Source organism: Pseudonaja textilis, chromosome 2 (genome assembly GCF_049901715.1).
Source record: "Pseudonaja textilis isolate UNSWEBS1 chromosome 2, rPseTex1.2, whole genome shotgun sequence".
Lineage (NCBI taxonomy): Eukaryota > Metazoa > Chordata > Lepidosauria > Squamata > Elapidae > Pseudonaja > Pseudonaja textilis.
In genome coordinates this window covers 146,694,434-146,700,433 of record NC_141991.1, presented here as the reverse complement: position 1 = coordinate 146,700,433, position 6,000 = coordinate 146,694,434, and positions in this window count along the sequence as shown.

Genomic DNA, 6,000 nt, shown 5'->3' with positions numbered 1-6,000 from the left:
TTGTTTTATATTCACTTAGCTGACTGTTCTACTGAATTTGATCTGACTTTTGTGTTATCTTGTCTGTAACTGCACTATTACTTTCCTTTTTGGAACAGCGGCACTGTATCATTTTATTGATGTGTAGTACACTGATTGTTGGCTTCTAATTCCTTGTACCCACAATGAACATGATACTCACACTGCCAAGTATTCAACATCAATTATTTTTCCTCCAGCACTGAGATGAATCTTTACAATGAAGATGCCATTATCTCTTTATGGGGTCAATAATAATTGTAGCCAAAGAAAGGATATAATAAATATTTCAGGCAAATAATTGAAAACTATACTTGAATATACATTTTGTCTGTATTTTGTTTGAAAACTTTTATTTCAAGAAGTGGTAAGAAATGTTCTTATTGAAATACATACAGAGGTGCACACAGTCAAACTACATAGGATGGCTATAAAGACATTAGTAAATCTGGTTTATTTACAATTGTCACCTGTTCATAGTTATTACAATGCATACAATGGAGACAAACAACATGAAAATCAAATTCAGCTTGTATCAAAAGGATAAAGGAGCTCTATTTCTATTGTATACATTTTTGGGGGGTTCCTCAAACTAAAGGCTTTTGTATCTCTGTGCTTTCCATCTGGAATTCAAATCAAGGACCTTCTAAAGTGCATTAGTACTTGTTGAGAAAATTGGAGAATTCTGAATAAAAGCTATTCACTTACAATCATGAAACTTTTAAGATCTCTGGGGCAAAAATATAACTCTGGTGAATGTCGCATCCTTCAACAGTTATGAGAGAGAATCTCAGTTTCACTGACTCTGGAGATCAGTGGTCTAATTGGCATCCAAAAATAAAATCTCCCTTCAGCAGAACTCAACTCCTGGTCATGATTGTCATGGTTTTGACAATAATGATGTCTGACAGCAATACTGAAATACTAGTTCACTATTGTTTCCTCTGGAATTTCCAACTTCCCTTTAGTAGTATATAAGCCTGGGATTTCCTGGCAGTCAACCATAACTCGATTAATTTAATTAACATTGTGCTTACAGAGCTGCAAATATGTGTCTTCGTAGGGGGCAGTTTTGTACCTGTCCAATTGTTCCAAGCAAAAACATCAGCCCATCTTTTCTATAGTGCTCAGTTGGGCCCCTATTTCAATTTGAATTGGCCCAGAGTAGAAAATAGCAGCAAGTTTATAGACATCCAAATGCACCCAAATGCATCCCTAGATGCAGAAGACTGAAAGCAGACCTCAAATAACAATTTTCAATTGCTGGCTAAAACTAAGCATTTTCCCACTTGCTTTGTTTCATACAAGCTGTAACTTTAAAACTATGCCTCCTTGGCCTTTGCCTGGATATTTCACTCTCCATAAACAGCAACCAGCAGTAACGTCCTTAAAGCCACATATAGAAGATGTAAATCTTTAAGAAGAAAGTAAGTTCCCAAATAGGAGGAGACAGACTCATCTGGCCCAAAGGGAAACTTGCCAGCCATCTCTTTGTGGTTGCATTCCCTAAAATAGGATTTGACTTGCTTGTTTTAGCAGTCGGACAGGGTAGATTTAGTAACATCCCATTCAGGGAGTTCACAAACCACTGAAATCAGGAACCCTTAGGGAATGTGCTTTTTTTCATTGTAATTTGCATAGGGATTTTAAATTAAATTTAAAAAAAATTAATTACAGCCTAGCAAAATCAAACATTTACAAATAATAAAGCAAGGACAGATCAGGTAGTCCTCATTAACTGACTGCTTCAGACAGCAATCATTCACTTTTATGACAGTGATTAAAATAAGTAAATTGGTAAGCCATCCTAGCACTTACTTTCTTTGCAGGTCTGTAAGGCAAAGGACAGCTGAAATAAGATTGTAAGCACAGCTTCAGTTTCATTTAATGACCACTTTGCTTGACAACCAAATGTCTGAAGGTATTTGGATGTCTTAGGTATAAAATCTAAGTAACACAGAGCAAAGAATCCAGCAAGAAATTATGTGGATGCACAGCCCAGATGCATCGAAGATTTAATCCAGACACTATGTTTATTTGGATGAAGTTTATGAGAAAGTTTCAATACAGAGGTTTATAGTTTGTAGGGTTATAAAAATCCCTTTTTATGAACTGTTCACTTGCCTTGTGGATGGATCTTTGAAGTGGAAGAAGCTGCTGGATTTCCTGCCTTGCAGTGGATAGATCTAAAGCTTTACTGGGATTATTTCTCTCTCAGAGTGCCTTGTCTGCATTTTTATTCTTGTTTTAATTTTTGTTTAAAAAAAGCAAAAGAAAAGAAAAAGAAAGAGCCAAATGCAAGTAAATAGACAAGCGATGTACAGGCACCAGAAGCATAAAGAACAAATTCTCAAAGTAACGTTTAATTTAGTTCCACATCTTGTATCATTTTAAAACTACAAATCATCATTAAAATCAAATTAATGTATAGGTATCCATGACAGTAATCAGCAGACTATGAAATTTAAAGTGAAAAATTACTATCTGTACTAGTCAATAAACAATGACATCTCTTGGGACCAGGAAGTGTGACCTTTCTGTCACTGTGCCTGGCCTCTGGAACAGTATTCCCCCATGGATCCTACACTGATGATATTCAAGGGCCCTTACCTCAGACCTTGGGTTAACAGGGGTGCCAAACCTCCATAGGATTTTATTTGTTGGGGTCTTTTTTTGGGGGGGGGGGCAGATGCAAGTTGATTGTGTTTCGTACTGATTTACTATTTCATTACCTTTTAATGTAGTGAGCTACTCAGACTCTCCTGGAGTTGGACAGCCTTAAAATCCAATCCAATCTATCAGAAATCTAACCTTGTTTACCTAATCATCCATGACTTAACATTAAGAGGAATGCAAGCTTGGCTGTGATATAAGTCACGGGTGGCATTACAGTCCAAAAATGGCGCCCATGTTAAATTAAATTCTGTGTCAGATTTATTTTTTTAAACGTGAGATTATTTTAGACATCAAGCCACAGCTTAATTTGCCATCCTTCGACCAAGGAAATTGTATGGATTTTCTAAGGAGAAGTACAGAGTATGCTAGCTGCTCTTAGCAAATATAAAGCTGGGTCGGTATACTCTGTAGAAATACAAGTTTTAGCAACACTTAATAGAAGGATGGCAGGTTACAAAGGGAATTCAACTTTCGGAATTGCTGGGTTTTACAACATTTTCACAAGCCTGCCTGCTCTGTTGTTAAGTCAGCAGCAGAGAAGGATGTCATTTTTTGACACCCACACCCACCCACCCACTTTGAACCCTGCAATTCTCCAGCCTTTTGCTATTGCCTCGTAATGCTTCAGAGATCTGCGAACTGCCTGACATGTCAAGGGGCAAGAAAGGATGCTGTATGAATACTGATTGTTACATTTGACACCCACCTTCAGAAGCTGAAAGGGTAAGATCTTTCCAACAGAAAAGGATGGAGGAATGAAAGAACCAAAGGCTGACTTTCTCAGGTCCTTCAACTCTGTTCCCCATACTAAATTCCTTGCCTGTATTACATACCCTTGAATAAGTGTGAAAAACAGGCACTCCTTTGATTGGAGCCCAGTCTGTATCGGATTTAAATTAAACTGCAGCATTTGCAGCAAACATTTTGCAAGCAGTTTGTGAGGGTCAAATGATATTGAACAGGCAGATTTTAACACCTTAAAAGAAATCATATTCTCATCTCCTTTAAAACTCCCAAGTAATGGATTTGACTTTAAGCACAAGAGGATGAAGGTTATAGAGCTCCACCTCAATTGGCTGTTTTCCCTCCTGCAGTGAGCCTTCTCCTTTTGTCTACAAACTGTTTTTTATCCTTGCGGGACTCACTTCTACTACTGGAACTTGGGGGGGGGGAGGGGAAACAAGAAAAATAACCTCAGCAACCTGGAGAGGAGGGGGGAGACAAGGAAAAGGACGGGATGCTGGAGAACCCTTCTCATGACTTCTCTCTTAAATACCATATATCACTGCTTGATTAAGGCTGCATTTAAGGCTGCAGATCTAGTGCAATTACTATTTATATTACACTTATACTGTATTTTACCTTTGCTCTGAAATCAAGATAGCATAAATGGTTTGTCACTTCTAATGTTATCCTTACAAGAACAACCCGACACAGTAGGTTAGGCTGAGAGATTTATTTATATATTTGCAGAATGGTTGGTTAGATTGGTAAGAAGCTCAAGGTGGTATACTGTTGTAAGAAGTTAGCACCCACACCTCTCCTAGAAATATTAAAAAGGCAGAATATTTCCCCTAAAAAGAGTAGAAACTCAGAAGCAGAAACTCACCTCAGAAGTAGAAGCTACCCCCACCTTTGTTAATGGGTGGGCCATTAAGGCCTGGGCCAGAAAACTTTACATAACAAAGATCTCCAGATAAAACTATGGGAATTGCTCAAAAGCCCTTTCAGTGCATCATCATCCAGCAAGGCTCAACCAAGCCTGGAACTCAGGACAGCCTACAGAGTTGCCCCTGCATGGCCCCAAGGGAGTCTGACAACCAATCAGAATACAAGCTCCAATTCAAATCCCAACAAAGGTTATAAAACCCAGGCACTCTCAGCACCTCAGTCTCTTCTTGATCGTTTCCTTCATCCTGAAGCATGTGATCAACCTTCCTTTTCACTCTGGAGCTCCAGGTCATGTGGTCCTGCCCACCATTAAACCTTTCAAACAGCCTCCATGTTTCCAGTGTCTTTTTCCCCACTTGGAACCGAACCCAGAAGGATATTTCTTCCAACAGTGCCACTCCCCTTCATTTTTTTTTTCTATAGCCCTGCGAGGTGGTTTGGGCTGAGAGAGAGAATGGCTGACCCAAAATCACCCAGGGAGTTCTTTTTTTAAAAAAAATATTGCTTTTTAAGACAAACATAGACAAACAAAACGTAAAAACATCAAGCCATCTTCCATATACAGTATGTCGGTTGGTTTACAAATTGTTTTGTGCTTCCATTTCGTAGTCTTCAATTACAATTACATTGTATATATTCTCATATTTTCAATCAAATATTAAATACATCAATCATTTGACTATACTATTATTCATTCATATTTTACGAGATAATCCATATTTTACTTTTTGTTTTATGACAGTTCATATAATCATCTCAAATCTATCCTACAATCATTTTGTAGATACAATAAGAAAAAAAAAATCTTTATATATTTATTATTTTTTAAAGATCTACATATTTCATTACCATGTTTTATTGTTTAACCATTGATAGAATAGATCCCAAATTTTATAAAATCGTTTATCATCTTGTTCTCTGATTTCAAATGTCAATCTACTCATTTCAGCACATTCCAATATTTTCTTAATAATTTCCTCCTGTGATGGTATTTTCTCATTTTTCCAGTTTTTGGCAAATACAATCCTAGCCTCTGTTAATACATTTACAATCAGACATTTCAATTCTTTACTATATGTTTCAGGTAAAATTCCCAATAAAAATATCTCTGGTTTCAAGTCTATATGCTTTTTTGTCATTTTTTCCAACCACGTGTAGATTTTAGTCCAATATTTCTTGGCATCTGCACAAGTCCACCACATATGGTAATATGAGACAGGTATCTGATGACATTTCCAACATTTTTCAGATTTGTTCTTGAACATTCTTGGCTATTTTTGTTGGGGGGGAAATACCACCTCTAAAACATCTTATACAAATTTTCTTTATATGCTGTTGACATTGTCATTTTATAATTTTGAGACCACAATTTTTGCCATTTCTCTAGATCAATCCCATATCCAAATTTCTTCCCCCAAGCAATCATAGTTTCTTTAACTTGTTCTTCTTCTAGTTTAATTTCTAATAAATATCCATACAATTTTTTAATCACCTTTTCATCTGTATCTGTCAAAATCTTATCTAAATCAGTCAGTTTATCATAGAAACCTTCTGTTTTGGAATCTTTGTCATACCTTGAATGTATTTGCGCCTATGAAAACCAATTCATCTTTATACCTTGTTCACCCAGGGAGT